The sequence below is a fragment of the Canis lupus genome, chromosome 7, assembly GCF_011100685.1.
Source record: "Canis lupus familiaris isolate Mischka breed German Shepherd chromosome 7, alternate assembly UU_Cfam_GSD_1.0, whole genome shotgun sequence".
NCBI classification, from domain to species: domain Eukaryota; kingdom Metazoa; phylum Chordata; class Mammalia; order Carnivora; family Canidae; genus Canis; species Canis lupus.
The window spans coordinates 53,505,270-53,517,783 of record NC_049228.1 but is presented as its reverse complement, the minus strand read 5'-3'; the positions used below and the strand labels follow the sequence as shown (position 1 = coordinate 53,517,783).

Below are 12,514 nucleotides of genomic sequence, written 5' to 3'. Positions count from 1 at the left end.
TCATCAGTCATCAGCCTAATGCATGTTGGTTCCCTTGCATAAAGCTTTTGGACACCTCCAGTCCAGTATTTCACGAATTGGCAGGAAACTAGATTCCTTGTGGTTCTGTGACTCGGGACGGCCCCATCTCCCCACAACTCACCTGACTGCTGCTACTTGCTGACATTTGGTCAGTTAGACAAAATCTCTCAGAAGCTCTCCCCAAGGCCAAGGCACTGCCTGCTACACCTGCTGTGGAACTTCTTTGAGAGACTTTGCAAAACATTGGGTTTTCCTGCCTGCCTTTTTCTCTGTCTCTAAAAATGGAAAGAGGCAAAACTTTCCCTTTTTCCCTCCTATAGAAAATGACAGTTGCCTGCAGCATGTTTTCATGCATTTTAAAACATAGTCTTGAATCCTTTTGAAGTAGATTAAGTATGAGTCTTAATTTTGCTTAAGTGAAGATAAGGCACAGAATGGCTTTGGAAAAGTTGTTAAAGAATGGTATTACTTGATCAACGTGATCCCTTCATAAGTAGTAGTTAGGTATCAAAAACTCTGAAGGGTCTAAGACTTTACCAACTTATAAGTTAATAAGTTATCCTGCCACAATTTTGTGGATGGAGGCACAAAACATGAAACTTCAAGGTCAGAGACAATGGACTTTACTACTTGTAGCAATAGTGGTAGCCAGAGTATCAGCGCTTGTGCCATTTCTCCAAGCCTCAGTTCCTACAAGTTGATGTGGATAACCTTAAATGATGGCTGCACACACAGAGAGGAACCTTGAGCTTAGGGACCCCAAATCTTTTATAGTGGACAGGAAACATGTCTTCCCTTTGTCCCAGGGGGAGACATTATCTTTATCACATAGAGCTATAAACCAGCCAATCCTTGCTCCAGAGGGGAGACACCATCTCTGTCTTCCAAGGCTACTGGCTATGCACACATCCTTAGAAAGATATCCCAGAACCAAGACTCTTAGTACTTCTGTTTCTAAAACTCCAGTAACATGAGAGACTCATGGAGAATTGTTTCCAGGCTTTGGATTGTAATGTTTTGTTTTGTTTTTATATAAATTTATTTTTTATTGGTGTTCAATTTGCCAACATACAGAGTAACACCCAGTGCTCATCCCGTCAAGTGCCCACCTCAGTGCCCGTTACCCAGTCACCCCCAGCCCCTCCCTCCTCCCCTTCCACCACCCCTAGTTTGTTTCCCAGAGTTAGGAGTCTTTCATGTTCCGTCTCCCTTTCTGATATTTCCCACTAATTTTTTCTCCTTTCTTTTTATTCCCTTTCACTATTTTTTATATTCCCCAAATGAATGAGACCATATAATGTTTGTCCTTCTCCGATTGACTTATTTCACTCAGCATAATACCCTCCAGTTCCATCCACGTTGAAGCAAATGGTGGGTATTTGTCGTTTCTAATGGCTGAGTAATATTCCATTGTATACATAAACCATAGATTGTGATGTTTTTTAACCAACATTTACAAATTTGCATCTTAAAATCTGTTTAATGGAAACAAAGTATTCCACTTCAGGAGTTAGCTGCTTGTTCTTAACAAAAAGAAAGAGCATCCGGAGTTGCAAGACCCAGTTTCATGCAGGCACTCTGGGGTGAATGAGCTTGTCTCCATCTGGAGGTGCTAATGGGGAATCTGGAAAGACATCAGTGCCTTTCATCCCAGGTGGGAGCCTGGGATAAATGCTCCCAGGAACAATCAGGAGGCCTTCACAGGTAAGGACACTGAGCATTCTTCAGGCAGTGTGGTACTTTGAATTTCCAGAGCTGTTGACTAAGAACTGAGATTTCTCAAAGACGAATAACTACCTGGTTCCTTGTAGCATTCTTAACTGTGGTCAGGACCTTGATCACCACTCTGACACTCCACTTTTCCCTCCAGCACCCCTGCCCTCATCTCTACCCCCCCTGCCTTTCCCCTACTCACTCCAATAAGGCATTTGTGCAAAATGATACACCGTTTGCCATGTGGCAGGATAATCACAAATTAGCTTTCCAGTCCCTAAAAGTATGCTTTTCAAGAGAACTCTTGGGGTCAGTGACCCTACAGTGCATCTTGCTTGCCTCTGAACATGGCAGGAATCTTTAGAGCCTTCTGAAGCTGGAACATCCTCTGAGAAAGCTGTCTCTGCCAGATACATTTGGAAGTTCCAGAAGATTATCCATCAGTTCTTGGTCCCTGGTCTAGATACTCTCCAGACTCAGAATGTTATTTGGCTTTCTTATCTTCTGCATTTCTCATCACTGTTTTCTCATCATTTATCTCAGTCTTTCTCATCATTCTGTTTTAGTCTTTTTACTGACACTTCTCCTGCCTTCCTTCTAAGTATTGGGTTCTCCAAACACTCCTTTCCCAGCAACTCCTGTTTTTATGCCTAACTTCTGGCTGTTTTCTCATATCCTCAGCTACGATTTTTAACTATCTTCCATGTGATGGAAACCGCCAGGTCTGCATCGCCAGCCTTGGCCTTCTTGAGCTCAGGACATGTGTATCCAGCCTTCTTAGACATCAGCACTGAATGCTCCTCAGACATGTCACACTCAACAGGTGCCAGTCAGGGGCATTCGGATGGGCGATTCACCCATCTCTCACCTGTAAACTCCCTACTCCCTAAACCTGTTCCTTCCTTCCAGTCCTCATCTGGTTTAGACCATCTCTCTTGGCCTAGTCATTTAAGCTGGAAGCATGCATATAATTTTTGACTCCTCCCTCAATGCTCACACCTGCATGCAATCACCAAGTGTTTATATGCTCCTTTCTCTCAATTCGGCCCTCTTTCCTATCTCCTCATCGACAATGCCTTGGTCCTCGTCTTAACCAACTCTCATTTATGGGAGAGAGAGAGTGAAAAAGAGAGAGCGCAGGCCAGGAGGAGGACCAGAGGGAGAGGAAGAAGCAGACCCCCCATTGAGCAGGGAACCTAATGTGGGGCTCAATCACAGGACCCTAGGATCAGGACCTGAGCCGAAGGCAAACACTTAACCGAGTCACTCAGATACCTCTATTTCAATAACTTCTAATAGATCTCCTATCTTTGAGGTTCTTATTAGCAATCCAACCAAAAAAAAAAAAAATCAGGATATTTTTTTAAACAGCTCTAGTGGCTCTCCATTATCTATACCATAAAGTTAAGACCTTACACGGCACTTAGACTTTGGTTATCCAGTCTCTACAACCAGTCTTTGACCTCTACAACCACTCCTACATGTTACATTCCATCAGCACCAAACCACTGTCACTACCTGAAAGGTGCTATCTTCTTTCACATGTGCTTCTATGCTTGAGAGCCCTCTTCCACGGGGTGCCCACTGGGCTCTTAGCCATCTAGTTGAAGCATCTTCTCTAAAGCCTCCTTTGATTCCTCTCACATGTTTCCCTTACATCTTGCACATACCAGGGATACAGGGCTTATCTCACTGTATATGCAATAAGTGCTCCCTCTTCCTGATCCATGTGTTCCCCAGAGGAGAGCCCATGCCTGCACTCACCTTTGTTACCTCCCAATGCTTGGAGCAGAATAAACATTCAGTAAATGTTTTATGAACTAGGGAATGAACGAATAGGATGAAAAAAGAAAACACTTTAATCTATAGAGACAGCTATTTCCCCTATATCCAGAAATTATTACATGGGTCATGATGAAGGAACATATTTGACAATATAGACCACTCTATATAAAGACTGAAGAAAGGATGGTGCATTAATATAGAAAGGAAAATTTCACAGAGAACTGACATGTGGGCCATTTCCTTCTGAGGATCTAACTCTAAAGGATGCAGAACATTCAGAGGATGATTCTTGATAAAGATATTTATTCAACCACCTATTAAAATACCCCTTATATTAAGTGGATCTTTCTCTATCTTTTTATGAATAAATTTGCTAACAAGGTCAAATAAACTAAGTTACTGACTCAGCAGATTAGTGACTAGATATAATTGAAGAAGAGTCAACTGTTTGGGGTGAGATTTTAGAAGTGAGATTTCTAGTTGTACCCCAATTGTAGGCCAGCTGGTTCTGCTTAGGCTTGGTCAGACTCTACTGGCAGGAAGAGCTAATACCTCCTTTAGATAATAGCTGCTTTGATCCCATAATATCTCTTGACTAGACCGCTTTATCCTGAAAAAATATTTTGGGGAAGATATTTTTTCACATCTGACTTTCTTATGCCTAACACAGTGCCTGGTACATCAGAGGTACCAATAAATATTGATGGAGTGAGTATAGCTGCTAATTACATTAGAACATCTATTTAAAAGTAACTGTATCCTGCTAAGCCTGAAAAAGTGAATTAATCAAAAAACTCAAGTTTAATCAATTTATTTGCTAGCTGTTATGACTCAGGACTATCCATTTTAGTGCTAGTATATATCCTTTCCAAAATAGCTATTTTGTTTTGATGTCATTAATGTTCTGTCTGGGACTTGACAAGAACTAGAAGTGCTCTTGAAATGCATTGTCAGTTTGGAGTCAGACAATGTCTTCATCCTTGAGGAAAGGCTGTCTTCCTACTTGCTCTTGTAAGAAAGTGAGCATGTAGTTAATCTAGGAGCTCCACCAGCCCTCACTGGGCATTCAAAGATAAAAGAATACTGGAACTGATCCTATTTGACATTGTTTGAGCCAGGACAAGATCTGTCTAATCTGATTTTAGAAGAATTTAAACAAACTCAAAGGAAGTCTTCATATCCAAGGATTGATGTTTGGGATCATATGGTTTGAGTTCAAAATAATGATAAAGCAGTGACATAAAACAGATAGAATAATGATACATGATAAAATAATCTTAAATTGTTTTTTTCTTTTTTTTCACTTTCTGTTTATAATGTGAAATAGAATCTATCCACTGACTGATATTTGCAAGAACTGGACCTGAAACTAGATACGTATTTTTTGTCTAATATGATAGTACAGTGGAATTACATCCTGTATATGTTGAACCAAGTGTACTCAGTCAGAGGCATAATCCGAGAGGCAAAGGTTGAGGAAGTGAAAATGACAATTTGGGTAGTGTTTGTAATCCTGCCCAACATCCAACTCAGGTGTGGGTTTCCATGTGAGCATGACAAGGGCCATGGATGTGTATTTATTTATCTTGAGTCATTCCTGACTCTCATGTGCCTTTTCTAGTATGAACAACACACTGCATCAAGTATGATTTTATAGTATAAAGATTTGTGTTTCCTGGTAACATGGCTCACTACTAAAAGCCCAGTACCTCTTATGGCACTCCATTGAAGCTAAATGAGCACTTTGATTGTTGGTACTATGAGGGTTGATATGGTATTTATAAAGTGGCATCTTCCAAAAGGCCTTCTGAAGGTAATTTTGGTCTCACAGGGTTTTCATCTTAAGAAGTGGCTTAGGCTGAGCCTGTTTGGAAAAATCTAACTCTAAATTTTGAGAATAAAACTGGGCTAAATTTTGAAGACAGATGAATTCACGAGACTGAAGGATCAATATTTTGCACTTGATGAAGTGGGGTTTTTTGTTTGTGTAAAGCTGAGTTTGTTTGGTAGGCTAAGTTTGAGTCCATCGTAATGAAACTATTCCTTAGGGTAGTGATTCTCAACACAGGATGATCCCTGCTGCCTCCCCTACTCCCTCTTCCAAGAGACAGTTGGCAGTGTCTGGAGGTATTTTTAGTTGTCACAACTGAGGAGGAGATACTATTGGCCTATACTGGGTAGAGGCCAGGAATGCTGCTAAACACCCTACAGTGCAGAGGACAGCCCTCCCACAACCGAGTTATCCAACCCCAAATAGCCATGGTATTAAGGCCAAGAAATCCTGCTCTAGAGTGAATCTGAGTGAACAGCTTAGCATGAACTGGCCCAACACCAAAGGCAAAGTCTAAAGAATTTTCAAAGTTGTGAGCTTTTTCTCTTGGGACCTTTTTCACATTTATGTGATTAAACCACAAGTTTAAAGTTGATGGTGTTAGTTATTAGCTCTGAACTGGGGAGGTCCCTGGAATGTACATGATTTGGAGTGACTATTATAGAATTGGCTGGCCCAGCCCTTGGTTTCATAGACCTGCCAGAAAGCCAAGTCCTGGCAGAGTCATCAAGACACCCTCACAGATTGAAATCAATTGAAGCCACCCAAAGACTTATTAAGTTCCGATCTTTCTACCAGCAATTTATCTCTACAAAGAAAAGTTACATGACAGGAGATTCCAATTGGACACTCTGGACTCCATTGTCAGGGACATGGATGAAAGGAGACCTGGAACATTCATGCATGCTGTATGTTGTATTTGTTTTTTTAGGAATGATTATATACCTTTCCTTTACAGTGTAAGTCACCCACCTCACAGTGTAATATCCTGATTGGTAGCCTCAGTTTTTCAGTTATTCCTGTTGGGGTTCAGATCCCAGATCTGCTTGTTGGTGAGCTGGGAAGGAGATGGGCATGCTCAGAGGGTGTCTGAGGGCAGCCAGTGAAGGCACAGCTCACAGAGGTGTGGACGAGGTCATGGGACCATCCGGTGGAGAAGCCCCCAGAGACTAGGAGCAGTAGGAGACCATTAACACTGCTCCCACTTCCAGGCCTGGAGGAACTCGGTCAGTTCCTGGGACACGGTGAGAGCTGTCCCCTCAGGAAGGAGCACACAGGACAGAAACGGTGGCCTGACGACCTCTGCTGAACTGAGGCCCCACGTGCAGAGAGTAGAGGCATAAATACTCCAGCATCTCCTTCCTCTTGCTCATGCCTCTACCTCCCTGTGAAAGTGAGAAGCAGCCAGCCTCCCAGGGCACAGAGCAGAACAGAGAGTGGGTCTGGAGGAGCAGCCATGAGCACCCAGCCCACTGTGTAGCCCTGGACCAGTTGCTAAACCTCTCTGGACATGTGTCCTCGTTTCTCACGCTAATCTTCATACTGCTGGTGTGAGGACTACACAGAGTGATGTGCATGTGGTTTCTGGGAAGCGCCAGTGTGGAGAAGGCACTTGGTACCTAGTACGCAGGGCCTGACATCTAAGGAGATTTTCTTTTTTTTTTTTTTAAAGATTTTATTTGTTTATTCATGAGAGAGACAGAGAGAGAGAGAGAGAGAGAGAGGCAGAGACATAGGCAGAGGGAGAAGCAGGCGCCATGCAGGGAGCCCGACATGGGACTTGATCCCGGGTCTCCAGGATCAGGCCCTGGGCTGAAGGCGGCGCTAAACCGCTGAGCCACCCAGGCTGCCCTAAGGAGATTTCAAGACCAGATGAGGAGTTGGTGCTGGGCTTTTGGAGGGACAAAGAGAAGTACGTGTTGTGAGCCGTCATCTGCCCGGGCTGAATTCCTCGGGGCCTGCTCGCTCTCGTCTCTCTCCCACTTTTGTGATCTGCGTGACGAAGTCCCGGCATCTAACCTGGCACCCTGTTATATTCTCCCAACAAAAGCAGTGGAGTGTTCCCTCTTTCCCTGTGGTTCTCATGTTGGTGGATTCCCGTCCTGCTCCCACGCCCAGCCTCTCTCTCCTGTAACGTCTGTTGTCTTTGGGTAAAGGATTCCCTTCAGTGGCCAGGTTGGGGCTACAGGTCCATCCCCAGGATGGCAACAACCGGGTTCCTTGTCACTTCTTTCTGAATATACCATGGACCTCTTTCTTTCAATGATTTCTTCCACATTACACAAATTATCCACTCCTATATCCCTTTATGCAGTTTAATTGCAATTTCTTTCCTCCTTTCCGCACTCCGACCTTAAATTTTAGTTTAAAGCCCTTTGAATCAGGTCAGCGCAGGTTCTGGCCAAATACATTTTTCTGGCATTTGCTAAGTGCATTCTGGCAATACCAGGATCCCATCAGTTCGCTCGCTTGGGATGTGGGCCAGGAGGACGGGTCCCAGTTTGCAGTGCCTTTTATGTTGCCAGGCATTTCTTGCCATGTCCTCCCTCCCCTTCCATACTCGTGCTGTGGGGAGAAGGACTACCTGGCCCCTGGCCCAGGAACTTCTCGCGACGCCTCTCCTCTTTGGCCCAGCCCCAGAGATGCGGCAGTTCTTCACGTCCTTTCTCTGTCCAAGGTGATGAGAGGACATGACTGGTGATGGAAGAGTCAGGAGGGAGGAGCGCCCTGGCAGCTCTTGACTTGCAAGGTTAGTTTATTACAGTCACTTCTGACCTTGCCTCAAAGGCAGGGCTCAGGGTCCTTACAGGCACGTGCTTGGGAAGGCGTACCCTGCCCCTTCCTGCCCAGCACCATGACCTGGGCCTCCCCTGTTCCTTCCTGGCCTTGCTTTCTGGGGGCAGTATGACAGGTGTCTGCCTAGAGGGGTTGTGTGGATTTGGTAGACCATTCATGTGAGGTGTGCTTAGTTGCAGTGCTCAGGAGATAGCACCCCACGCTCCCCTCAAAGCTGACACACTACCTTCCCCAGAGGCTCTCTGGGGTGCGGACCAGCTTCCCATTGGCACCATGATTTGATTCATCATTGTCTGTTGAGCTCCAGTGTCTGGCATTTGCCTCTACCTCTTCAGTCTCTGTCTGCAAACTTTGCTTCTTGGATCTCTGTTCCACACTACCGAAGAGCTTCATCCATAGCTCCAGACACGTGGCAGCTATCCCAGTGGGAAGTGTTGTTTGCCTGTCTCTACCTACAGCAGCCATCACTGCCCTTAGCATGACGTCCCAAGTCCTTGCACCCATTGCCAAAGCCCCAACACCAGGGACCTTTCATTCCTCCGGCATGCCCTGTGCTCTCCTGTCTCTGCACACACTCTTCCCTCTGCCCAGAACATTCTTGTGTCCACTCTTCTACCTTTTAACTCACTTTCTTCCTGAAGACCCTGCCAAAATGTCATTTTGGCATAGTAACTAATGTGGGGGGGGGGGGGGGCCATGCCCTCGACCCCACCCCCAGGGCACCATGCTTTTGCTTTTAGAACACTGCCATGTGTATAGATCTGTATAGATCTGTTTAATTGTGTCTGGGTGAGCCAAGGGGCTGGGATTTCCATGTTCATTGGTGGTGAGGTTCCCCCACCTTTGCTATGCAGAGGCCATGGCCAGGCATGTTGGTTCTCTTTGCTCCTCCGTAATCCCTACGATGACAAGCCCTGGGTCTGTCTCTTGTGTCACTCATGTATCACTGTGTCTTTCACCACCAACACCATTGTTGGGCCAGAGAAATGCTCATTAAATATAGGGATTGGCTATAGTGGGAAGTTGTGAACAGTTTCCACTCCATGATGCTGTTAAATGCCTTTGTTCTCTTTGGGTTGCTCCTGAAGGCTAGTATGATATGGTTCCTCCTGCTCCTGCGCACTCCCTGAGGGTAGATGATAATTTCTCCCCTGTCTGCCCCGAGTGGGGCAGCCTGGCATGGGGCAGTGATACAAGGAGTGGGGGTGTGGGTGTGGGTATGTGTGGAGTGGGTGTTGACAAGAGATGTCTTGATGAAAGAGAACAGGAAAGGGGGGGTAGAAATATTCTGGAGTTCAGGGTACAGTCTCAAAGGGCTTTCTGGGTGTCAGCAAAGACTCTGCACAGATGTTGGTCCAGTACCATGCTGGGGGCTCATGGACATGAGAGGAAGGTGAGGTCTCAGCTTTTAGGGACCTTTTGCCCTTGTCATTTATATGTTTGATTAATGCAGCTGCAGAAGGGCTCTGCCTGGGTCCCAGCTGCTCCTTCCAGGGACCCCTCCCCCACCCCACCGCATCACTTGTTATCCAGTGCCTTCTTTTGGGTGCCCAGCCACATATCACTGTGATCCCCACTGATGGGTTTTTATGTCCTGTTTCTCTAGCCAAAGACTGAGCCCTCTGAAGCCCTGTGCAGTACCAGTGTTATCAGGAAGCAACCATGTGTGTTTGCGCTTACAGTCACTCTCTATCTTTGATGGCTTCGCTTGACTAGAATTTGCGTGAATATTATTTGTTCATCATTAAGACCACCTTACATGCTGCAGATTTGCCATCAGGGCTGTGATGCTGAGTCTGCATGGTGGTCAGGAGGCAGTTTTGGAGATGGCTGCCTCTCCAGCAGCAACGACAAAGAGCAACCACCCAGTAGTCGGATCACACATAGAAATGTCTCCACAAAGTGAGGGCCCTAGCATTTGAGGATGAAATCGTTTAGGGTTTCAGCCACAAGAATGTGTGGCTCTGTAGCATGTGCATGGCCATCACGACACCTGTCCAGACCACCAGGGCTAATCAGGGACCAGCGTCATTGCTTCCGTGGAAGGAAACATGGTGGAGTGCACGTGGGCTGAAGTCATACTGCCACCAAATCATGGGTCTTTCCTACTTTGTATGCCCACTGTCCTGGGGATGGAGAGTAGACACAGGCTCATGGCAGCCTACTGCACCCCTCTCCCTGTCAGTGATAAAGCCACATGGAGGCACCCTAGCCAGTTTTCACCATATGCTCACCAATTAAAACTCAAATGTGTGCCACATGCTAGACTGTTGGAAACACATTTTCGTTTTGATGTGGCTATTCTGAAATAAATGTGTGCAAGGACATATGCCTTCTGTCAACCAAAGGATGACAGTGCTATTGGTAACGTGGTGCTTGTGCCATGCTCGTAAACCAAAGGATATTTGTATCTCCTTGCTAAATGTTTTATTATCAGATGAAAAAGAAATCACCATAAAAATTCCTTTAATACCAAAGGGGATTTTTCTCAAGGATGTATTGTTCTTTCACTGTACTCAGCTCTGTCTCTGCTTTTGAGGAAAAGTGTCTGACAAGCCCATTCTTAGGTATGTGGGTTCATGATTGTATGTCCTTTTGTTTCCTCCTGCTACTGCCAGACAGCACATCTCTGCCTGGAAACTTTGTCCTCACATCACCAGTTCTTGGGGGACCCCCAACAGGGGTCTTTGCTGGACACAGGGTCTTTGCTGCCCCAGCCTACCTTCCCCTAGTCTCTCAGGGCAGCAGGTACCCATATCAGGCTAGAAGATATACAACCTATCATGAAGCCATGGGCAGGCAGAAGGGAGAGGCTCTCTGACCTCTACACCCCATTCCTATCCAAAGGGCATGAGAGACTCTCCTGGAGGAGTCATTCTGTCCTTTGGTGGTTGGAAGTTACCCAAGGACATAAGGAGAGGCTGACATGTCACCTCCTTCAATTCCCTCTTTCTCAGAGGAAAGCAGCCTGAGAGCAGATGAGGGTCGGGGATACTGGACCCAATAATTCCGGGCAGAACAGCTTCTGGCTGAGAAGCCGAGGGAAGCTGAGGGTAGCTGAGCTCCCTGCCCAGTGAGGCCTGAGCTTTCCTCTCCCATAGTAATGGCACTGCCGGCCCTGCTGGCCTGTTCTGTATATTCCCTTGCTAGCTGTCCCCACTCACCTGAGCCAGCAGGTTGCCTCCACAGATGGAGCTCCCTGGTCCAGTTGTTCTCCTGAGGTCTGGGCAGATCTCTTACAGCCCCTGCCCCATGCAGATGCTGCTGCAATTCTGTATTTGAGTAGCCTATGCCTAGGGCTTGAGCACACACTCTTGGGACTCAAAAATGTGATTTTGCCCAGCCCCGAGGATCACACTCTCAGGAGTGACCTGTCTCCCTTTAGCCTTCACACAAGACATTTGGCTTAGAACTTTCTGTATCCTCAATCATTTTGCTACCCATATACAGTGCACAGCTGAGAATTTTGCTCAGTAAAACCATGCAAAGCCATCCTATGCCATTTCCTGTTCCCTAGCTTGATGGATGTCACACTTGGGAGTGTGAGCATTTTACCTTGCTACAAGCATCAAATCTCCAGCCTCGATAGGTTTACAAATAGTTCTATGCCCATGAGTGATTCTCCTGAATAACTCTCAAAATTATGGACTAATCAAATTATGAGCAAACCTAATTTAAGCAAAGGGCAACAGTCCTCATTGGTTTAGCTCCTGATAAAACTTAGCAATGCTACCGGTACATAACAAATTACCACAAACTGTGATTCAAAATAGACCCATTTATCGCCTCACAGATTCCATGGGTCAGAAGTTCAGCATGATTCAACTGGATTCTCAGCCCTGGGTACCAGGAGGCCACCCTCAAGGCTGTGACTGGCCTGTCTCTTACCCGGAGGCCCTGGGAAGAATCCACCTCAGGTTCATTTACGTTGTAGGCAGAAGTCAGTTTCTTGTGCTCACAGGGTCAAAGTCCCTGTTCTGTGTTTTATGTTGGCCAGGAATTGCTCTCAGCTTCTAGAGGCCACTCACATTCCTTGTCTGTCACATGACCCCTCTATCTATAAAGCCACATGCTTCTAATCTCTCTTTCTTATTTGCTGCCAATCAGGAAACACTGTGCTTTTAAAAAGTCTCACCGGATTGTTTCAGGCCCCCCCCTAGATAATCTCCACATCTTAGAGTCAAGTGATTTGAGACTGTTCCAGCAGCTGTATGATCCCTTCCCAGTGCCTAGATGAGTGTTCAACTGAATAACCAGGGGATGGGAATCCTGGGGCCACCTTTAGGATTCTGCCCACAACAAACAGCAAAGGGATGTCAACCTCATGTCTACTTTCACACCTCACTTGACATTCCCAAGAAATTCCTG

General features: G+C 45.8%; 1 protein-coding gene across 10 annotated transcripts in view; it reads left to right on the top strand.

Annotated features, from left to right (window-relative positions):
* The window catches only part of FHOD3 (formin homology 2 domain containing 3), a 462,688-nt gene that overhangs the window by 382,757 nt on the left and 67,417 nt on the right, over window positions 1-12,514 (top strand). The gene's annotated exons all lie outside the window — the stretch shown is intronic.